General features: G+C 39.9%; 1 pseudogene; it reads right to left on the reverse strand.

Moving 5' to 3' along the window:
- Positions 1-429: 429 nt before the first annotated feature.
- LOC122639419 lies at positions 430-24,070 on the reverse strand (annotated as a pseudogene).
- Positions 24,071-25,147: the final 1,077 nt, after the last annotated feature.

Genomic DNA, 25,147 nt, shown 5'->3' on the forward strand with positions numbered 1-25,147 from the left:
AGATAATCAACAAGTATGACCATCAAATATACACCAGAAACCCTGAGGCTCATGGAAATACATCCAAGGTCCATAACCACTTGGTTCCTTAAAACCCATCAGATTCCACAACCAATGTAATGAAGGGCCACCGTTAGCAGCAAAGAAGGCTAGACATAAAGTGGTGTAAGCAATATACAAAAGCCCAAGAAAACTACTAAGCTTCTATGTCTATAAACCAAATTCCTGGAAGGTACAAGCTTCCCTCTACACGATATAATCTTTGGTGTTCAACCATTGACTGGATCATGGAAGTTTCTCCCCAGCCATAAATGACTGTTGACAGCAAGTACTATCTTTTACCGTTCCTGCTTCCTCTGTCCCCCTTTTCTGCCACAATCTATTGTACAACCGAATCAAGAATTCTACATAACAATCCACAGGGTGCCCATGTGGTTAAACATCACACTTCAGCCTCAGCCATGTAGAGGAAGACATAAAGGGTTTAGCTGTCCTCACTAACAAGAACAAGATGATCACCATCTCTAATGACCTCTATCTCATCAATTTCAGCACCATCTTTAGTTAGAATTTTTGTGGGTTTGAACCCGAATTTCTGAGTGCAGATCCCGAGCAACTTTGGAAAGGAATCCGGCAGGTGAATGAACTTCCCGATGATATCAAGTCCTGGGCAACTAATTATAACTCGGGCAGGGTAATACTGGGAACTATTGTTAAATGGAACATAGCCAACAGGTGAATGTACAACTCTTTCACTTGCATGGGCAGCTGACATGATCCCAAACAGTGAGTTGTAGAAGTTGTTAGAATTGCGTCTCCGATGATTATCCCTCCCTGGCGCATCAGTTGGAGTGGCTATACCTTCCTCAGACAAGGGGCGAAGAGTTGGCTCGCTTGTAAATCTACCGAGGTTGCGCACCCTTGGCTGCTCTGTAACTCGAAAGGAGGTTTGGCCACCGATCTCTTGTCTGGATTGGAATAGAACTTTTATCTCTTCGTGGCCCTGCTGATCTGCTAGACCCTTTGGGGTCCAGCCCTGAGCATCAGGCCTATCAATGTGAGCTCCATGGTCCAACAGGAACTTAACTATTTCAGCATTCCCCTCACAAACTGCCACATGAAGTGCTGTCGTTCCATTGCTATTGGGCAGTTTCACATCCCCTCCATAATATATAATGTCCTTGAGCAAGTTCAGGTCATTTTGTTCTGCAGCAATACATGTAAACAGACCTACATCACCAGAATAGATGTTTGCGCCGTTGTCCACCAGAAGTTTTATAATCGATTCATGTTTCTCCAGTACTGCCTCCCATAGTGGAACACTTCCTTCTGAATCTGCAAGGATCTCAAAATTTATTAGAAAAGAAAAAAAAAATATTTTGCTGAAGCCCTTCAATAAGTTCAATATTCTGAAAACCTTTGTATGTAAATGAAGTTTTCTGACAATTTGTCCATAAAACAAATTCTAAATACATAAAATTCCTAAAAAATAAAATGGGAGAGTGTTACCCGTGTTGCAAATGTGGGGAGGAATCTGCACACCATATAAATGGGTGTCCTGAAAAAGCCATCATCTACATGGAACCCACATATTTAGAGCAAGAGAGAAAATATTAAAAAAAAAAATCCATGTGAGGGGGAAATTGCACTATGGCAGGATGGGGAAGTTTTTTCCCAAACATTAAGAATTATGGGTATTTTTGTCTTACAACTTTGGGGTTTTGGGTTTTTATGTATTTTCATTATATTCTTGTCCTTAGTTGTAAGGGTGTTATGTGTAATAGGTTAGGGGTAATTCTATAAACCTCTTAACTTATTTTCTCTCATATCAGGAATATATATATTTGAGGGAGGTGCCTGCGATAGAGTATTCTGAAATTTCTATCGCAGGCTGCCTTCTCCTTTCTACCATCGGCAGTGTGTGCTCTTTCTTCTCTTTTTTCCTGATTAGTTAGGTTCTGGTTTGTAACATAGTATCAGAGCCATACTAATCAGTAGAAGAGATCCCCTAATCCTCTTCTGCTGATCTCCTCTTTCGCTTTCCAGTGTTTTTTTGGTGGTGTGTAGCCTCTGTTGCTGCAGTTTTGTTTTGATGGATTAGAGACTCCTGTATTGATGAATGGAGTATTGAATTAGCCCTTGGCTGTGTTCCTATTGGTGCTATGTAAAGTTCTGGTTAAGCTTCAAAGATCTCTTCTTTACTAGAGATCGATTCTTTTTTTCTGCTCTGGTTTTTTGATTGTTGCTGCTGCCATGTGGGGTGCTGATTGTATGCTTCATATTGCTGCTTGCTCTGGTTCTGTTGAAGGGAGCTTATCATGCCTGATTAATGGTGAGTTTAACTTCGGCAAAATTCAAGGTTTGTCTCCCCATGTTTGAGAAATCGATTATTGTCAGGGTTTTGTAACACCCTGTAATCGATTTTTTTTTTGTGGTGTTATCCAAGTGCTGCTGCTTGTGGGTGGTTTGTGGAAGTCTTCTCCACTGTGTTTCACATCCTAGGATTGGTAATGGTCTCTCTCCTGAGGATTACTGGTTGCTTATTTGGTGGTGCTCTTCTTGTTGCAATTTTTCCTTCTGGATTTGGGTATTTTCAGTTCTGTGCTCAAATCGGGTACTTGGTGTTGGGATTTTTTTTGGGGGATTGTTGGAGGACTGTTCGTATTGTTTTTACTGCTGGTGTTGATATTGTGGCCATGCCTGGGGATAAAGATAAGGCTTCGACTGTAGCTACCACTGCAGCTACTTCCTCGACTGATACGGTGAATGTTACCACTATCAAACTCAAGGGCAGTTCCAATTATTTATTATGGGCTCAGGCTGTGAAGGTGTATATCATGGTTAAAAAGAAGCTCAAATATATTACCACTGATCCTCCTACTCCTGATGCTCATGATTATGAAGATTGGATGCAAGAAAATGCAGTGATTCTGTTATGGCTGTGAAAAGCATGGAACCTGATATTGCTGCGAATGTGATGTTTCATACTCTAGCCAAGGGTGTTTGAGATGATCTGAAGGACACCTATTCCCAAGAGAAAAATATGAATCGGGCATATGACCTTTATGAGAAGTTGTTTCCGCTTTGTGAGTCTGCTAAACCTCTTCAAGACTATTATAGTTCCTTTAAAAGTCTTGTTGAGGAGTTAAATGTTTTTCAGCCTCTCACAACTGATATTGACAAACTCAAGGCATAGCGGAATGAGTTTTTTGTTTCTAAATTTCTGGCAGGCTTGGATTCTGATCTGCAAAAGGTGAAGGGCCATATTCTTGCTGGTAAAACCGTGCCTACCCTTGGCGATACTTTTTCTCGCCTTCAGCGTATTGCTGCTCCTGTGAAGGCTGAATCCTCTCCCAAAGACAATTCTGCCTTTACTGCTAGTCGTGGTAGAGGCCGTGGCTGTGGCTTAGGGGGAGGCCGTGGTGGTGGCCCTGGTGGCTTCTTTGGTGGGTTCTCCAGTGACAAACCCCCTAGGAAGTGCACTCATTGTGGGAAGAATGGTCACACTGTTGATTATTGTTGGGATAAACATGGTAAACCAGATTGGGCAGCTCTATCAGCCAATCATGTTGTGACAGATGGTAGTCTTGATGGTGTCTCTCCTGGTGATGCTTCACAAGGTACAATAACAGGTAGCAGCTCTACTGCAACTCCTACTTGTGATGAATTTTCTTAGTTACTACGGCGATTGCAGAGTCTAGAGGCTTCCACTCACACATCCACTGGACCGTCTTCCTCTGGTACTCTGGTCATGCAGGTACACCAGCCTTCTTTTCCACCACTTCCTTGCCTTGAATCATTGACTCTATGTTTTCCTCTCACATGACTGATGAGTCTTCGTTATTCTCACCACAAAAAAAAAAAGTCTTCGTTATTTAAATCCTTTTCCCATAATACTCAATCTTCACCAGTAATCCTAGCTAATGGTTCTTCTACCCCGGTGTCTGGGCATGGTACAGTATCACCTTCCTCTCTTACTCTCTCCTCTGTGTTACATGTTCCTCAATTACCGTTGAATCTTCTATCTGTAAGTGCATTAACTAAGGCTTTACATTGCTCGGTAACCTTTTTTCCTACTCACTGTGCTTTTTAGGATCTTCACATGAGGAAGAAAATTGGTGGAGGGGGTGAAAAGGATGGACTATATTATCTGGATTGTGGTGTTGCTGTTGTGTCTTCTGCTGCTATTGCTTTTGTTGATGGTGTTACTCCTTTCCAGTGGCATTGTAGGTTAGGTCATTTGTCCTTAGCTAGGTTGAAGTTACTGTTTCCTACTTTTAAGTCTTTGTCTAAAATTGAGTGTGAAGCCTGCGAGTTGGGTAAGCATCATCGTGCTTCTTTCCCTTCTCGCTCTGTGGTTCGTAGTTCGTCTTTATTTTCCTTGGTCCATTCGGACATTTGAGGTTCGTGTCGTGTCAGGAATAGGAGTGGATTTGCGTACTTTGTTACTTTTGTTGACGATCACTCTCGTCTTATATGGTTGTACACTTGTACCTCTTGAAGGATTGCTCTGAGTTTCCCTCTATATTCCAAAATTTTGTTACTGAAATAAAAAATTAATTTGATATGTTTATTAAAGTATTTCGTTCTGATAATGCCTTAGAATTTGTGCAAAATGAGATTTCTGTGTTGCCCGTGGTATTATTCATCAAACTAGTTTTTCATACACTCCACAACAGAATGGGGTGGCCGAATGGAAGAATAGGCATTTACTTGAGGTAGCTCAGACTATAATGATGCATATGCATGTTCCGAAGCACTTTTGGTGTGAAGGAGTGCTCACTTCGTGTTACTTGATTAATCGCATGCCTATGCCTGTTCTTGCTGACAAATCACCTGTTTCCATTGTTTTTCCCGGGCAACCTGCTTTTCGGTTACCACCTCGTATTTTTTGCTGCATTTGTTTTGTTCACAATTTGCATGTTACCACTGACAAATTGTCACCTCAGTCCACTAAGTGTATTTTTCTTGGTTATTCCACTACCCAGAAAGGGTATAAAAGTTACAACCCTATGACCATAGGTACTTTGTCAGTGCTGATGTTACTTTCTTTGAAGGGAGTTCTTATTATCTTTCGACTCCCTCCATGTCTGTGGATGATTGGCATATGGTTACTCCTCCGCCTGTCCCTGTCTTAGTTCCTTTCCCTAATGCTCCCAGAGCACCATCACAGATTTATCAACGACAAGAATGAGCAGCTCCACAGGCCGAGATTCCTCCAGCTCCAACGGTTTCTCTACCTCCACCAGCTCCTTCCTCTAGTGAAGTTCCGATTTCCTCATCCTTTGATGACTTGCCAATTGCCAAGCGCTAAGGTATTCGTTCTTGCACTTAAAAGTCTAATGTTGTCCATTCCATTGATAAGTATGTATCTATTTCCCACCTTCTGTCTTCTGTTCACAATTTTACGTTGTCCCTCTCAGCTACTACCATTCCCAAAAATCATACTGAGGCTCTTTGTCTTCTGTTGGGCTCGTCGAGATCTTTGAAACGGTATATTTTGGGATATGCGTTATGTTCTGGTCCGACCCTGTCAGGTTTGGCAATTTCTGGGTCCAGGGGTATTCTTGTACTTCCTCAGTTTAGGGCTTCTCTATATAATGTTCTTATCTCTGAGAAAGCTGTAAGAGTGGTTTTGTAACATTTCCAGAGAATAGTGAAATTTGTTCTATTGCTCGGCCGTGGATGTAGCTTCCCATCTTGGGGGTGAACCACGTAAATTTCTAGTGTTCTGTGTTGCTTGTTCTTCTCTGTTTTTTGTTTTTCTTCTGCAAATCGCCATTCTGGCAATTGTTTTCTTAACAAGACTTGGGTAGATTAAGGTACTTCCTAGGGATTGAGGTTGCCTATTCAGCTAAGGTAATATCTCTCTCTCAAAGGAAATATACCTTGGATTTATTGAAAGAAACAGGGATGCTTAGGTATAAACCAGCAGATACCCCTCTGGAGCCCAACACATATTTGAAGAGTAAGGAAGGTGACCCGGTGGATAAAGGCAATTATCAGAGGTTAGTTGGTCAACTGATCTACCTCTCACATACCCGGCCAGATATCACATTTGTTGTAAGCCTTGTCAGCCAATACATGTATGATCCTCACTCTTCTCACTTGGAAGCAGCATACAGAATTCTCCGTTACTTTAAGTCATCTCTGGGGAAAGGAGTCTTGTTCTCTCCACATAGCCATCTCCAGATAGAAGCATACACTAATGCAGATTGGGCTGGCAGTCCTGATGACAGGAAGTCCACATCTGGGTATTCACATTTGTTGGAAGAAACCTAACTACTTGGAGAAGCAAAAAGCAAGCTGTTGTGGCTCGGTCTAGTACTGAAGCTGAGTTCCGAGCTATGGCACAGGGTATTTGTGAGCTTTTTTGGCTCAAGGGGCTTCTTCAAGATTTGGGAATGAATGTTGATCTTCCTATGCGGCTCTACTGTGATAGCAAGTCCGTAATCAGCATTGCTCACAACCCTGTTCAACATGATCGTACTAAACATGTTGAGATTGACCGGCACTTCATCAAAGAGAAGCTAGAACAAGGAATAATTTGTATCCCATTTATTCAGTCTAGTGAACAATGGCTGATGTCCTTACCAAAGGAATCAGTACTATGTTATTTTTTCCTATAATTAGCAAGTTGGGCATGTTTGATATGTATGCACCAACTTGAGGGGGAGTGTTGTAATATGGGTTCAGGGGTAGAATAGTCATAAGGGTATTTCTGTCCTTGTACTCGTTCCAGAATGTTCTTCTCTTTATGATAAATAAATATGGTTGTAGTCACTGACTCAAGCCAGTATTCACGGAATTCCACAAGGTGTTTAGTCAGAGATTGAGAAGATGCGGTTAGCCATAATCGACATCATTGATTTTGCTTACAATGGCTCAATGAATCGGACGACAGGTCGTACTCCTCAATTTTACTTGGAGTTCAACCACGGTGACTTATTGACCTCGTTCCAGTACCACTACAAGCCCGCATTAGCATTGAAGCTGATGAGTTTTTGCACCATATCACGGAGGTGCATGTTGAGGTTCAATGACAAATCGCTCTTAGCAACAATGTCTACAAGGCTACAACTGATCGTCATCGATGATATGTGGAGTTTCAACCAGGAGACATGGTGATGGTTCGTGTCAATCCCGAAAGGTTCCAACCGGGTGTCAACACTAAACTCCACCCAAGAAAGATGGGTCCGTACAAGGTACTGAAACAAATAGGACCAAACACTTATGTGCTCAACTTACCTGATGACATGAGCATAAGCAACATCTTCAACGTGGCTGATTTACACCTTTATGTGGCGCATCACTCTGACGAAGGTGACACTAAACAACTGCTAAGGCTGCCCCAACTTAAGCCACCGACAGAAGTGTTGGTGTAGTCATGGGATCAACTCCATGGTTGCCCATGGGAAATCAATCATAGGAAATTTGTGGTACAATAAAAATTTATCAAACTCTCTCTTTTTGTATCCTATAAAAACAAGAAGAGAAAGAACACCATTTTTCCATCCTATGAAAAAAAGGAAACCATCCCATACCCGAATGTCCAACGGAAAAAGATCGATTCGGGTTTTTTTCACATCCTATGGCTACCAAATAATTAATAAAACTTAATGCATAAAATAAACATCAAGATCTGCTAACCTGTAGAGCCTCAAGTGTTGCTCCTACTCCAGATAATGATTCTTCGTCTAACAAGCACTTCAAGAAACCCTAACTTGAATCTCCTTGATGCAATAGAAGATCAATGAGCCAAACCAAAACCTCTTCTCCAAGAACCGGATCCAACCTAGAAAACTAGGGTTTCCAAAAACCCTAACCAGCTTCAGCACTCAAGAGAGCAAGAAAGAAGAGAGAGGAGAGAGAATTCGGGTTCCACAAGGGGGGAGAGAAAATTTGTCCAGGGAAGTGCTAGTCTTCCCCCACCTTGTGTGTTTAAATAGATGGGGTTCTAAAGAGCACCCTCCTTTATTCCTAGTGAGAGTCTGACACTATCTCTCCTATTTGACTTAAACCCTGATGGGCTTCTAATTAGTAAAGAAGCAAAATCTAACAAGAAAATAAAATAATTAAAATTTTAATCTTTAATGGGCCATTAATTATTATTTGCATCAAACCCATTTATGATTAAATAAATTAATTATTAATTAGCAAATCCCAGAAATACCCTTGCATAACAATTATGCACCAACCCTCCATTAAACATCATCATCATCATGAAATCTAGGTCATGTAAAAACTAGTACTACCAAACTCCATTGCATAGTACATATCCATATCAGAGCATCTGTGTAAGTGATTGGAATCTGCAAAACACGATTAAAAACTTTTAACCAAAGACATAAATATAATACATCATTTTATGTGAAAATATGTTTTGCAAAACCATTTACAAAACGGTACAGGATCCTAATTCTGATCCAACCATCCACAAACAAACTCTCCTTAATGTTCCTCAATCGAGCAGTGGAGACCATGTTGAGGAACTCTTTCACTCACATAATATTCACGCATTCCCAAAACACTGGCTTTAGTTCTCTTGAACTTCAATCATTAGTGAACCAAAGATTACGTTCACATTATGCAGTGACAAGGCCCTCTCAGATACTACGCCTCGGTGACGCATGTCTATCCCAAACCTAAATCCAGCAGTAATACATGAGGGAATCGACAAATTAAGATTCTTCGCCAATACACACCCATGTGTATACTCGCATTCGTACCCTGGCATCATGTCTAGGCATACCCAATGCAAAGACCATATGATAAGGGTGCCCAGCCCAAACCCTAGTCGTGACTACCAATTTAAAGTGTAACTTATGGACATACATTGCTCAAAAATTTTATATCGCGTGTGATCATACTAAACCAAAATGTATGAAATGTTCAATACATAGTACACTGGGTTGAAACAATATGAACCGGGTTTGATGGACACATATATCCAACAAGAAGATATTATCGAGGAGGTTTTAAACGACACCTACAAAATCACTCGTTGTGGCACCGGTTACAAAACCTTTCTCGTCAAATGGAAGGGTCGCCCATGACATGATAGCACTTGGATTTATGCCAATGACTTCAAAAAGCTTGATCCCGACTTGTACGAGCGCTATGTCCTTCACCCATTCGTCGGAGACCAATGTTTTCAAGCTAGAGAGAGTTGATGCAGATCTGAAGATGAATTCAAGAAAGAAGAAGGCTGCTGCCTAGCAGCCACAATTTTGGTGTTGGGTTGTTTAAGTTATTTTGTCTTATTTTAATTCCTTATGTATTTGTACGAACCGGTTGGTTCAGTTTAAGTTGTGGTCCAGTCAAGTGATCTAGTTGATGTAACTTGCTTTTACTTTCTATTTTATTTATTAGTAATTTTCAACAATTAGTTTGCATCAGTTTGAAAACTGATTGTGCCTCGTACTCCAAGCAAAGGGGGACCAATTGGAAGCTTCCTAATTTGGGAAACTTCTAATTTTGGACCCCTGCTGCTCCCTTCTATTATTCTATAAAGCAACCCAAGAGGGCACAAGTTGATGTTGTTTGCATGCTTGCTTGCTCCCAATGGAGTATCCTTCATGTTTGATCTGAGGAGGAAGGGGCTGGTGTTCGATCCATCTAGTCGACTCCTTGCGGTTGGAATCCCAGGAGACTGATATCTATAGTGTTCTTCATCCCTACATCACTCTAAAGTTGATGGAGCGTTATCTTCAACAATTGTTCTTCACTGTTGCAAGTCCAGACATAAGTTCTAGTTAGTTTCTAATTTTGTCCTCTACCTTCTAATTCCATCACCTCAACCCTCAGCCCAATCCAGCCATCAACTTCCTCCCATCTTCTGATCGAGTTTCACCCCCTGTGAGAGGATCACTCGATCCAATTTTCAGGTCCTTTGGACCAGTGGATCAGCAGATATCACCTTGGTTCACTCAGCCTATCCCTGAGATCAATTCCAGCAGTTTTCAGCCAGTTTATGAAATCAGTAGGAGTGTCCTAGCCTGCTGATTACTTAATAACCCGTGTTATTAGCCTCTGCCATATTTCAGACCCAAACCCATATACCCCTGTTCTTTTCCAGGTCCCTAAACTGCTACCTAACTATGGTTTAAAGTATCGGTACCTATCATATCGGCCGATACCGATACATCTCTTTTTTGTTTTTGAAATGAATTGTCTTGGATTGTATCCCCGATATGGGCCGATACAATACGATACGATCGATACATATCGATACATATCCAGTAAAGGGTTTTGTGGGTGGTTTAATACGTATCAATACATATCAACCGATACAGCTTGATACATACCAATACATTCCATAAAAAAGCCATTTTCACTCACAAACTCGATACAACTCCTATTCTAACAGAAAAACTGAAAGAAAACTCTCAACCAAGAGACTAAAATCTTGCAGTTAATCTTGGTTTTTCACACTTATGGACTCAAAAATGAATCAAGGAGTGCTACAACATCATCCTTTCATCATCCAATACTCTTCATGGCTATAGAGCCTAAAGACGATTACAACATGTATGAAACACCATCTTTTAAACAATTTCAATTTAACGCACTTGTCTGGTTATACATTATTCTCCATTTTAGTGTTTATGCATGATATATGTTATATATTGCTTGTTTATATCATTTTTTGCATCCAAAAGTATATTTCAATGTGTATTTTGACCATTTTCATGCGTTTCGACACCGTTCGATACGTATCTCTAATATGATACAATACGTCTCTTAAAATCACCCGACCGATACGATACCCGATACCGATACTCTAAAACTTGTACTTAACAGCTTGACTTTCTCCTATTTTGTTTCATACCCTTTTCCATCAGCTTTACTACAGTCTGATTATCTCTTAAGTGTGATTTATTCCCTGGTTTAAGATCCTGTCCTGGGATTTTTTGAAGCTTTCAAATCTGTCCGTCATTATTCAAACTTTATCTCCTATTGAATCATTATCTCCCTCCTACCATACCTTTGTTTCTTCTCTTTCTTCTATATCCATTCCAAAGGGTTGGAAATATGCTATTACAGATCAGAAATGGAAGAATGCTATGGTAGACGAAATGCAGGCCTTGAAGAAAAATAATACCTAGGAGCTTGTTCCTTGTCCCTAAGGAAAGTAGTCGGTGGGGTGCAAGTGGGTATTCACCATAAAACAATAAGCAGATGGGACCGTTGAAAGATACAAGGCAAGACTGGTTGTCAAGGGCTTCACCCAGACATATGGCATAGACTACCAGGACATCTTTGCCCCTGTTGCAAAGATGAATTTCATTCGAGCATTGTCATACTGTGCAGAAAATCTTGGATGGAATCTTTAGCAGTTAGATGTAAAGAATGCTTTCCTCAATGGAGATCTTGAAGAGGAGGTATATATGGATGTTCCTCCTGGAATTGACTCACCATCCATAGTTGGGGAAGTTTGTGAACTGAAAAAATCTCTCCATGGTCTCAAGTAATATCATCGGGCATGGTTTGGCAGGTTTCAAAGAGCAAAGCAGAAATTGGGATACAAACAGAGTGATGTTGATCATACCCTGTTTACCAAACACAAGGAAGGCAAGATCACTACCCTCATAGTCTATGTTGATGATATAGTCATAACTGGCAATGATGACACAAAGATCTGTGTGTTGAAGACTCGGCTGGCAACTGAATTTGGAACCAAAGATTTAAGACCGCTCAGATATTTCCTAAGAATTGAAGTAGCCCGATCTAACGCGGGTGTCTTCATTTCTCAAAGGAAGTTTGTTCTAAATCTTCTGGAGGAGACCAAGATGCTTGGGTTCAAGCCTGTAGACTCATCTATTGAGGTGAATCATCAACTGAGCAGTGAGGGAGGTGATCCGGTGGACAAGGAGAGGTACCAACGTCTTGTGGGGAGATTGATATACCTTTCTCATACTCGTCCAGATGTGGCCTACGGTGTGGGAGTTGTAAGCCGGTTCTTACATGATCCATGGACAACTCATCTTGAGGTCGTATACAGGATCTTGAGGTATTTAAAATCTTCCCCAGGAAAAGGCATTTTATTCTTGAACAATGGTAATCTCAAGTTGGAATCCTTTACTGATGCCGATTAGACAAGCTCAGTAGATGATCGTCGCTCAACCTTTTCTTGGAGGGAATTTGGTCACATGGTGTAGCAAAAAGCAATCTGTAGTGTCCAAATCAAGTGCTAAAGCAGAGTACAAAGAAATGGCACAAGGTGTCTGTGAGCTTATTTGGCTCAAGTTATTACATGCTGATCAAGGATTGACTTATGAAAGGCCTATGCGTCAAAGTTGTCACAGCGTCTAGGTAACCCAAGGCGTTAGAGAAGGTCCAAAATCAAGGCAACACCAACAAGGCATCCAATACACCTAGGTGACGCCTTGACAACTATGTTATGCGTCTTTACTGTGACAACAAGGCTGTAATCAGTGTAGCCCATAATCCAATTCAACATGATAGGACTAAACACATTGAAATTAAAAGACACTTCATCAAAGAAAAACTTGAAGAAGGCCTGATCTATATTCCTTTCGTCAGAGGAGCAGCTAGCTGATGTATTCACCAAGGGGTTAACATCTAAATTATTTCATCCTGTTGTACCCAAGTTGGGCATGAAGGATATCCATGCACCAACTTGAGGGGGAGTATTGAGTATAAGGGTTATGTAACCGTCGAGATTCGATGTATGTAGGGTTGGCTGTATTGTGACTCAGCATACTATATTTGTAACCTTTTGATGTAGATCCAAGCATCCGCAATGAAGACAAGTTGCCCTAATCATTGGGCCTAGTGTTGGAGCCTTAGACTAGTTTTATACTTAGTTATTTTAGCCTTAGTTTTAATATTCTGCATTCTATACTTAGTTTTTTTTTTTATTTAATTGTAACCTTAATTGAACCAGTTCATACTTGGTTCAATTTAAGTGAAATGTTCCTATTGGCTGTTAGGATCTGATATCCTATTGGCTACTTAGGAATCTTTTAGATTTTAGGTGTTTTAATTGCTTTTAAGTTGTTTATTCCCACCTCTCCATGATTCCTGAAGAGAGAGGGAATTAGATTTGTTTTAGGAATCAGGCCCTTAGGCCTATTATATTAATAAAACGTGGGAGGCTCCCCCACAGAATTATTTAAACTCAAAAAAAAAAAAACCGATTTCTATGTTGCTGCCATTGTTGCTGCTGTTCAGCTCTTTGAGAGTGTTCTTTGTGGGTAATATCAAGGCGGCCTTGTGAGTCATATCAAGGGGGAAGGGATTGGTGGACTCCAATCGACTCCTTGCATTTGCTAAGATCGGGAGGGCCTGCTCAAGCTCATCTTCAAGCTACCATTGAAGAACCTAAAATCCAGTAAGTTAATTTAATTGTCCTATCCTTCTTCCCCTAATCCTCCAACCTAAACCTACATTCCCCCAATCGATTCCCACTAAACCCCAACTCCATAAACCCTAAAATTCCTGGGCAGCCCAATTCCCCCCCTCCCCTAATCAATTTACTCTCAAATTTCAATCACAGTACCTTCACAGTCCTACCTACACTCGATCCTAGCTTCTACCCCCAAACCTTCAACTAAACCCTAATTCCCCCTCATCCCCATTAAAACCCAAAAGCCCAAATTCTGTCTAGAACTATTCAATCAGCCAAAACCTTCCAAACTACAACTGAATCTCCCCCACACTGTCCTTATTACTTGACCCAAACCCCAGTCCAAATCTCTCACTCTAAACCCTAAATTCCATCACCCCCTTCTCTCCCAAAACCCGAAACCCTAACCCTAAATATCTGAATTTTAATTTTTTATTTAAACATCATTCAAACCTTCACTATTAGCTTCCCCTAGACCTGCCTATCATTACCAAATAAGATCCAACCTCACTACCCTAAACGTAACCCTAGTTTTTGACCTAAAACTACAATTCTGCCCAATCTGCCAGCTCTTTTAAAAGATCCTAACTTGCCTAGCTCCTAGTACCATTGTCTATCTAGGACTGCATTAATTGGTATCAGAGCCATGGATCAACATGGCAATTCAGTGCTAAATACAGTGTTGCCACACCCACCCGATCCTATGGCAGCAATGTTAGAGATGTTTCAGAAATTTACTATTGATCAGAAAGACCTTAACTGAAGAGGTTAGAACTATCACTGAAATGCTGCAAGTAATTGAGCAAAAATAGATTGCACCTCTTAGGGACTGCAATGATCCCCTATTAGAGGACAGATTTCAAGTTCAATTCGAAGTGCATGGAACTCTGGGAAGAGAAAGGCATCACAGAGATCAATCCAGAGATCACAGAGATCACTCCAGAGTTCACAAAGATCAACCCAGAGAGTACAGAGATCATTCCAGAGATCACAGAGATCATTCCAGATATCATAAAGATCACTCCAGCGATCACAAAGATTACTCTAGAGATCACAGAGATCACAGGGATAGACGCAGATATGATAGGAATGACAGAGATGGGCATAGAGAAGACAGGAATAGAAACAGAGAAGAACCTAGAAGACCGAACTTTGAAGAGTACATGAAATCCTATTTCACTAGTGATGAAGTTCCTAATTGAAGGTATGACACCCAGAAGGTGAAGCTCGAGTTGAAAGAGTTTGATGGGAACCATAATCCTTAGGTATTTTATGATTGGCTTGTTGCCCTTGATGACTATTTTGATTGGTATGACTTGCCTGAAGACAGGTTGATGAGATTGTAATGTAGTCCTAGGTAGAAGTAGTCCCACTAGGAACCAGGGTAATGGATCACCAAACAAGGCTGGCCAATTGGGACAGCTTAGGTTAATTAAGGCAGAATTAGGGTTAGGGTTAGCGTTTCAAGCTAGGGTTTTATTTGGTAATGATGTGCAGGTTTTTAGGAGTCTATTGGTGTAGGTTGGGATTGATTTGGATGAAGTTGGAAATCTAGGGTTCCGGGTTAGAGGCCTTGTAAAAATGGCATGTTTTTAGGATCTAGGGCATAGTTGTCATGGCGTCGCCATGGCGTCGCCATGGCGTCGCCATGGCGCCGCCATGGCGTCCTGGCGTTGGGAGAGGGGGCATATCGAGCTACGCCATGGTGGATGTCAATATATCGTTCGATATGGCTTCCATGGCGACGCCATGGCGTCGCCATGGACGCCATACCACGATATGTTGGCATATCGGTCGATATTTGTACATATAAAAGTTAGATTAAAATTTTTTTTTTTTAAACCATTTAATAGCTTAGATGCTTTGCTCCAAATCACATACACTAAAGAAAGAATATTGCTATCAAGCTTGAAGAGTTAGCCTATCATTTGATTTTTACTATTGCTTTCAATTATTTGATAGGTTAATCTATATTTTCAATTTTTCATACTTTCATATACACTAATGGATATTAGTTACACTTTCATGAATTAAACCATAGTGGCATAGTATATTAGTAGTAGTGTAGTACACTTTCATGTTGATTTTTGATGTTATAGGACATATATTATAGCATACTAAATGACATTAAAAATACAGAAAATAAAAAATTAAACATGGTCGACATGCTCGCCATGGCAACGCCATGGCGGGCGACATGTCGATATATCGACGTGACACCCTTCCACCGACTTGGATCGCCGTGACGCCGTGACAACTATGATCTAGGGTTAGGGGTGGATTTTGGGAAAGGGGTTTATAGGGTATTAATGGGCATGTCTAGGGGGTTACTTTGGTATAAAGAAGTTACGGTTTGGATGAGTTACGAAATTCTGCAATTTAGGACAGAATTGGATTTAGGGTTTTGATGGATAGATTGAGCTGCAACTAAGATCAAGTGGAGGGATAAGGCTAGACAGATTTTAGAGTGAGGCTAGGGTTATGGGAATCGATTAGGGTTAAGTGGAGGATTAAGAAGAGGAATGAAATTGCAGAATTATTAAACAACTTACTTGAATTAACACTGATCTCCAACAGTAGCCGATTGAAGAAAAGCTAAGAGAGGACCTCCCAATCTACAAGAAGCAAGGAGTCGATTGGAGATCCACCAATCCCTTCACCTTGATATTACTCACAAGGCACACTCACGATGGAGCAAAGGCAGCAACAAAGGCAGCAAGCATAAAGCTGAGTTTTTATTAATCAAATTCGTGTTCAATACTTGACCCCCTTAAAACCTTATATAAAAGACTCAAAATTAGACTCCTACACTAAAAAGGAAAGGCCTAACCCAATCCTTAACCTATTAGCTAACTTAAACTGACTAGGAAACTGAAATAGACTCAAAATAGAGTCCTAATCCAGTCCAACTAAACAACTAAAAGAAAAACTAATAAAATCACTTAAATTGAACCATTGGTTGAACCGGTTCAATTTAAAACACCAAATAAAAATCTAAGTATGGGAGCTAATCCCGTATGCAACCTATTTACCCATATTTTAGGCCCATAAAAGTGGCCTATTACATTAGAAACCCCTGGGATCAAAGGCCCAACATGTATGTAACTCAACCCTAGACTTATTCCTAAAGAAATAAGCCCATTTCGATGATGAATCTGCATCAGATTGGCACGTACCAAGTTGGTTGGCCCTGCCCAAGAATGGTGGCAAACTGCATAAAGGGACATGGAACTTGATGGTCATGCTCCCACTACATGGGCTGATATGAGATATGATTTGAGGGAGAAATACTTGCCCAGGCATTACAGAGCACAGGTACAAGATCAATTCAACTCCCTACTCCAAGGGACCATGGCTGTATCTGAGTACATGCAAAACTTCGATGCTCTATCGTCTCGCACTGGCACGAGAGAGAGTACTACTCAGATGTTATTTCGATTTCGATTAGGATTGAGGGCTGATATTGTCAGAGGTATTGGAGAAGCTGATGTTAGAGATATTTGGGACTGTTTTGAGAAGGCATTGAAGGCTGAAGAATTATTGGCTGGAAATAGAAGATTCGATTCCTCTACTGAAGACACCAACAAAGCTTTTCCAGCATTCAAGTCTACCACCAATGGTCACACTCAAGCTGGAAATTCTGCTGCTGATTCTACTCAATCAGGCTATTCTGTTGGTAGTTCTTCCCGCCCTACAACTCCTCCACATGTTGATCATAAGGGTAAAGCCCCCATGGACAATAATGATCCTCACAAGTGTTTCCACTACAATGAATTTGGGCACTATGCCAGGGAGTGCCCATAAAAGCATAAACATGTCAATGTGGCTGCAAAAGCAGATGAAACCCCTGATGATAATGATGAACCAGGTTTACATGCTTATCCCCCATCCAATGATGATAATGAGGTTGGTTACTATGAAGATTTGGGTGATGATACTCAAGGTATTCATGTTATTACTCAAGTACTGATGGATGAAGTGGCAGAAGATGAAGAGATGGTTGAGGGAATTCCACAGGAAGACAATAACATTCAAGATGCTGTTCTTGAAGAGGTGGAGCTCGATGAGAAGGTTACTAACACTAAAGGCTCTATGGAGGTTGAACACATAGAGTTTGTTATGCCATCTTGGTTCTTTGAAGAGAAGGCTCCACGAGTTGAAGACTTTATTCCTACTGCTCTAGCCTCACCAGAATTCTGTCCAGGAAGTGTTAAAGCTGCTAATCACATGTTGTTTCCCCCTCATCACCATAAAGTACGAGGTCAGATTTCTTCAATCCAGGACAGCACTTGGAATCCTGCAGATGGTTGCAAGAGGTTCACCCATTCATTGGAGATGAATGTTTTTAAGACGGGGAGAGCTGATGCAGATCCAAGCATCTGCAAGGAAGTCAAGCTGCCCTAATTATAGGGCCATGTGTTGGAGCCTTAGACTAGTTTTATACTTAGTTATTTTAGCCTTAGTTTTAATTTTCTGCATTCTATACTTAGTTTTTTTTTTTTTTTTTAATTGTAAACTTAATTGAACCAGTTCATACTTGGTTCAATTTAAGTGAAATGTTCCTATTGGCTGTTAGGATGTTATATCCTATTGGCTACTTAGGAATCTTTTAGATTTTAGGTGTTTTAATTGCTTTTAAGTTGTTTATTCCCACCTCTTCACAATTTCTGAAGAGAGAGGGAATCAGATTTGTTTTAGGAATCAGGCCCTTAGGCCTATTATATTAATAAAACGTGGCAGGCTCTCCCACAGATTTATTCAAACTTAAAAAAAATTGTTTTCCATTGCTGCTGCTGTTCAGCTCTTTGGGAATGTTCCTTGTGGGTAATATCAAGGAGGCCTTGAGAGTCATATCAAGGTGGAAGGGATTGGTGGACTCCGATCGACTCCTTGCATCTGTTAAGATCGGGAGGTCCTGCTCAAGTTCATCTTCAAGCTGCCATTGAAGAACCCAAAATCCAGTAAGTTAATTTAATTTTCCTGCAACTATCCTTCTTCTCCTAATCCTCCAACCTAAACCTACATTTCCCCAATCGGTTCCCACTAAACCCTAACTCCATAAACCCTAAAATTCCTGTGCAGCCCAATTCCCCCCATCAATTTACATTTAAATTTCAATCACAGTACCTTCACAGTCCTACCTACACTCGATCCTAGCTTCTACCCCAAAACCTTCAACTAAACCCTAATCCCCCCTCATCCCCATTAAATCCCAAAGCCCAAAATCTGTCTAGAATTATTCAACCAGCCAAAACTTTCCAAACTACAACCGAATCTCCCCCACACTGTCCCTAGTACTCGATCCAAACCCCAGTCCATATCTCTCACTCTAAACCCTAAAATCCATCACCCCCTTCTCTCCCAAAACCCGAAACCCTAACCCTAAATTTCTGAATTTTAATTTTTTATTTAAACATCATTCAAACCTTCACTATTAGCTTCCCCTAGACCAGCCTATCATTACCAAATAAGTTCCAACCTCACTACCCTAAACATAACCCTAGTTTTTGACCTAAAACTACAATTCTGCCCAATCGGCCAGCTGTTTCAGAAGATCCTAACTTGCCTGGCTCCTAGTAGACCTTTGTCTATCTAGGACTACATTATCTTTATTCAACTTATAAATAACAAACAGCATTATCACTATTGACAAACCAATCTATTCTCTCAACTCTTCTTCTCAACTGAAATTGTAGAACTCTTAATATGTTTCTAAAGATTATATTTAAAAAAAAAAGGGACGTACCCAGTGCACAAGGCTTCCATGTTTAGCAAGGTCTGGGGAGGGTCAAATGTATGCAGCCTTACCCCTGTTTCCAGAGAGGCTGTTTCCAGGACTTGAACCCGTAACCAAGAATTCAGCAAGTGAGTACTTGACCAATGCGCCAAGCACGACCTTCCTTCTAAAGTTCACATTAATAAGCACAAAATCTAAATAAACCCTAAACTGATGTAGAAGATTGTAGAAGTCCCCACTAGAGAGTCTAGGAAGGGTATTGCGTTAGACTTGCACCTGTTGATAAAGATTATAAGGTGGACTAACAAAGCTTCTATTAGCACACCAACTCTTGATATCTATATCCAAAGCATGAATTAACCCATTCCCACCCCCACCCCAACCCAACCCAACCCTCCTTTTCTCTCTACAATTTCAGGAAGTTATGCAAGAACCAATTAGAAGAAATAGAGAGCCATAAAGGTACAGAAAGACTAGTGAATCTGTGTTTGTAAGAGCAGCACTACCCCACCCAGAAGAGTGAACATGAGGAGATGAAAGTGTTAAAAGGATGTGAAACAAATATTCAGTATCTTGATTAAACAAGCAAACAGACAAAAGAAATAAACTAATATTAGTTAAAATAAATGTTTATAGGGGCAGATATGTCTTTCTACTCCTATTTATTTGTCTTTTACTATATCGGTTTATGTAGGGGGCAATTCTGTCCCATTAGTATTATTGTTTTAATATAATAAATTCAGTCAATGACCTGAGATAGAACATTCAGTTCTACCGCAGGCCCTTTTCCCTATTGGGGTTTGCATGGATTTCTTCCTCTCTTCTCTTCTTCTTTCTTCTTCTTCTACCTCTGGTCTGGGTAATTATTTTCTGATATTATAACAATGTTAAAATATTAAAAACAGTCCAGAGAGGAAAAAAGTGTGAGGAGAAGAATATAGAGGGGACTTGATTTTAACATGAGGGAATTTTCTTCACTTTCCTGCTCAACATTTAAAATTAATTAATGCATCCTAAAGAAACTCCAGGGTTGTCTTAGAATTCCCTTTCAGAATACAAGGGCAGGCAAGTCCAGACTGTAGGGAGGGAGGGCATCCACTGCATTTTGCTAACATAAATGGGCCCATCTACTAACTGATTGTCAGCTTGAACATACCTCTGCTGTTGGGATTTGCTCCATAGTCTAGTAGAAGTAGGACGCAGTTTTCATATCCTTTGGATGCTGCTAAATGCTGGTTATACATAAAATAAATTAAAAAAAGGGGTTCACATAAGAGTTTTATAGAGAAACATGAAATACTTAAATCAATTGTAGAAGCAAAAGTAATAATATGGACCAGAGCAGGGCGCCCACTGTTGTTAGATTCATTGGGATCCAAGCCCCTTCTTAGTAATTGATGCAACAATAGATCGTCTCCTCTAGACACTGCAAAGCATAGACTGAGTGGAAGGTCCAGTCTACCTCGAGCTAGCATGTTCTCTGTCTCTGCTAGAATTCGTTGCATCTCTGGGTCATTCAGCTCCTTCAAATACTGCCCCACCCATAAAAATGAAATATGAATACCACATATATACGTCACAACTATGCACAAACAAAATATTATACCAAAAACCTCTTACTAGCTTATTTTGATGTCACACAATAGTATTTCTATGAGAGCCCATATACTTCTATCTCTAGAGGGGTTTCATTTTGTAACCATCTAAATAGAACAACATTATCATCACGGCTGCCAGCTCTACAAACCTGAAGGACATTGTTCATAATTATGGTCCCGTCTCCAACACTAGCCTGGACGATATTCAAGAATGCAGTACGATTCAACCGGAGCAGCTGACTCAATCGTTTAGTGCGGACCGTGAACAGTTGTGGCCTGTAACCACCTCACCAAAGACATCCCCAATCTTTGCCTCTCCAACATCCTGCATTCATTCATTGGTCCATCTCAGTCTTTTATTTATTAGAACTACAATTCTATTTTCCTTTTAAGAAATTTTCTGGTATGATATATTTATCAAGGCGGCTTTTGGTAATCACACTTGCCTGTTCTATTCCATTCTTGAGTATCACAAGATCCTGGAGGGCAATTCCAACATCAGAAGCCATTATTTGGAAGAATTAACAGAGGGGTAAAATATCCCTATCATAGACTGATAATAATCCATTAATCGTTGCATCAATTTAATTTTGAGAGTCAGATATAAGAAGACAAAAGCATAACAGAAGTTAAGTAGTCACCACAGCATCAGTAACCAGTATGTAGAAGTCTGTTGGTGCTTCATTCTGCAAGATCACATCTTCCCTGGGGGGGGGGAAATACTCGGCTTTCATCTCAGAGACCTGAAAATTTTATAGAATAGTAGATGATAAGGTAAGAAAAACACATTAATCACAAATTTGATAAGTTTAGTGAGTGTTATTAATGTGTTACCAGCTGAAAAAGCAAATCATTTGACACTCCATGGAACAAGTAGACCTTGTCGACTAGAGAGTAAAAGAGAAAATGAGATATACTTGATCGGATAGCTTTAGGCAGGGTATCAAGAATCTCTTGCTGCTGCAGTCCCTCCGAGTCTGCTCTAAACTTCAAACACAAGTGGGCAAGCATCTGCTCTTGCAGGCGTATTGTGAGTTGGTGCCATTGTGCAAAACCGGATGCCGCTTGAATAGTATCCCTCTATAAGTCCATGAAGACATAATAAACAATGGAAGGAGGATAAGAAAAGAGCTCACCCCGCAGAATCAAAAGTCAAGACCAAACAAATATTCTTATACTCAAATACTCCTCAATACCATAATAACTTGTCAATAGGTTGCAACAAGAAAGAATGTTCACTATCCAGTATACAATATATTATCATATTAACAACGAACATATGAATGGAGAATTGTGTTTGCAACTTTCATCAGTCTAGAATTCTTAGCAGATATTGGATATAGGCAAAAGAAGAAAAGATCACTCACAAATTTTCTAGTTCTACTGGTCCAATGGACAACCAAGTTGGTCATATTTCCAATAAGATATGCTGTAAATCCAAGGTTGAAAAGCATGTAGAAGATCTCAAAGATCATCTCCTTTGTATTTTGAGCATGCAAATCACCGTAGCCAACAGTTGTGAGCGTAGTGATGGACCAATACAATGATGTCACATAACGTACCCAGATGCTTGTATCAAGAAAATTTTCATAAGAAGCTCCAATCCATGTAGACTTTGGGTTATGGTTACGTGCAGCAAGAAGATAGTAGAAGCACCCAGCACAGTGAACTGCAAAGAGTGTTACCTGCAAGAACATTCAAAACCTGGTAACTTAGCTAATTGCTAAAGAGCTGCTACCCTTTATAAGACAGACACAGATCTATGATAGAAACTCACAGATACTAGTTTTGCACATCGAACCCAGAAGTAATTGAAATGCCTGTCTTTCTCCAATCCATTAAAATAAAGTGCAAGGTGGACAATTATGGTACAGATATCAAAGTTCACAATTCTAGTATTCTGGTACCAAAATAAGCCAGTTCTTTTCTTTTTCTTCTCTTTTTTTTTTTTTTTTGGGGGGGGGGGGGGGGGGGGGTTGGGGGGAAGGGGAGGGGAGTGGTTCATCTCATTCAGGGGCTTCAAAACCCACCATACCTAGCAAGAACTGACTCTTCGAAGTCTCCAGAGACGAAGCATGTTGAAGAAGTCATACGAATTAAGAGGTGGAGGAAAAATACTCTGCGCTTCCAAGGGGATTGTGGATATGACATCAAAGACAAACCAGGTGCTCACATACTTCCAAGCAATTTGCTTATGGTCATCAATGAGGAGATAAGTAGTTTTATCAAGGAAGGCGACAAAAAATTACAGTACAATATCCACAGTGAAGAACCCATTAACTACATTATCAGCAATTGCAAGAGGTCCCCTCTCTTTTTTAAGGAATCCAAATTCAAATGGAGATACCCAAGCAATTTATACAACAAGAACAACCAGAAAAGTCTCCCAGGCCCTGCAAGTATTAATTCAATCAAGGATAAATTTAGTAATAAGAAAATTTCAATTTTATTATTAGGGTATGAAAACTCTGAAACCATCCAATAAAAATTATTAGTTTGGTCATGAATTGGATTTATCAGGATTATATAAATAACAAAAAAATTCTATTTCAGATAAAGAAAAGAGTACAAAAACAATGATGCAGGACTTATTGACATTTTCCTTTTCCTTCTCCCCCATCCCAAAACCAAAAAAAGTCATCATGCATTTCTCAATATACAATAACAAATCCCTCAATGAAGCAGCTCGAGCAAGAAGCCACAAATCTTTACTCGTCACATAATTTAAATAGAATAAGTTAATCAACTACAGAACAATTCAAAGTTCTCCTCTCCATTAATCAACCAAAATCCAAACTACAACATGTTCGCTATCTTGATTTTTAGCATTGAGTAGCCAAAAACACAATCCTTACGAACTTAGAAAAACCTGAGAAGCTTCCGTTAGAAAAAAAAAGAATCATAAAAAAGATCACACATCTAAAATTAGCATCCTTTTGAAAAATTCCAACAGATAAAAAATTCTTTCCAATGTGATAACCCAAAATCAACAAAGAAATATTACTAAAAAGAACCACGAAAACAGCAGGTGAAAATTTGGGTTTTTAGCAAGGTCATCAAATCATTGAAAAATGAAAGAAAGAACCCATTTCAAGAAATTCAAAAGGAAAGAGAATAGGATGAAAGGGAAGAGACCCATCACCTGTAACGATGGTCATAAGGCGAAATAATGAACCTACGCAGCTTAACACTTCGACTGCTTTTGGCCCCAAGTGAAGGAAGAAGCGCATTAGAGAGGCTGTATCGGCTACTTTCTCTTGATAGCTGCTCGATCTCCTGATTACAGGCAGAGATACAGAAAACTCCACGATTTTTACCCCTAGGCCGCATTGCTGAAAAAAAAACAAAACAGCCAAACAAGTCCCAATGCCGATGGTCTCTGTTCTGTATGTTCCTTTCTTCCCCTGTTTCTAATGCAGTTGTGCCTCTCTACTTCGCTTCCGTCATTTTGGTTCTCTCTGCATTAATTTTTCCTCTTTCTTGCAAAATATCTACTGCACTTGTTTCGCAACTGTCTTGACTGTCTCGTAGTTTTTCTTTCTTTCCCGTATGCATTTAAACTCCTGTACCCTGTCCCTAGTGCCAAGTGCCAAACGAATAATCGCGGCAAAATATTATATGACAGTTTTACCCATCTATTAGTCTTTATTTTTATTTATTGGGCTACTTGTCTAGTTTCAGCTAGAGGTGTCAATCCATAGGTCTGGACCCATTTTGGTTTGGTTTCACCCGATTCGGTGTGAGAATGAATGAGTCCAAAACATATCCAATAAAAGAGAATTGGTTTCGGTTTGATTTGATTTTGGTTTATATTATCTGTTTATTAACGGATTACCTTGTAAATATATTCAATAGTATGAAGAAAAAGTGTATTTTTAATGAATTTTGGGCTGCTATTAGTTCTGGTTCGATTTTTTAAGTTCAGTTCAATATCATCGGTTTTTAGTGCAGTCCTGTTTGGTTTTCACAAAACCCAATCTGAAAAATAATCCAATCAACTCATAGCAATTTCGGACAATTCAGCTCGGTTTCATTAATTTGGTTTAAGTTTTGACACTCTTAAGCTGCATCATTAGACTTTAACTACAGCTACAAGAGGGAAAAAGTTATGGACGGGACAAGGGTATGTTATGGCACAAGACAAAGGTGAAGATTGGATTGAATGGTTATAGTATTTTTTTTTTATGAGAAAGAATGGTTATAGTATTTGATATTAGTCTAGGCTGATATTAATCCAAATAACCTTCAATCGGGTTGGATTGAACAACTTTACCTTTATTTCTAAAAGAAAAAAATTAAATGTATTTTTTTCGGTATCCTTAGTCCATATGGATCCACAGATATGGGATCACCATAAAATCGGTATCTCCATTTGTTAATTCCAATATGAATCGCCTGTTTCAAGTAGTCTGATACTGATTCCTCAAACTCTGCTGGAGA

This window comes from Telopea speciosissima, chromosome 9 (genome assembly GCF_018873765.1).
Source record: "Telopea speciosissima isolate NSW1024214 ecotype Mountain lineage chromosome 9, Tspe_v1, whole genome shotgun sequence".
Classification (NCBI taxonomy): Eukaryota; Viridiplantae; Streptophyta; class Magnoliopsida; order Proteales; family Proteaceae; genus Telopea; species Telopea speciosissima.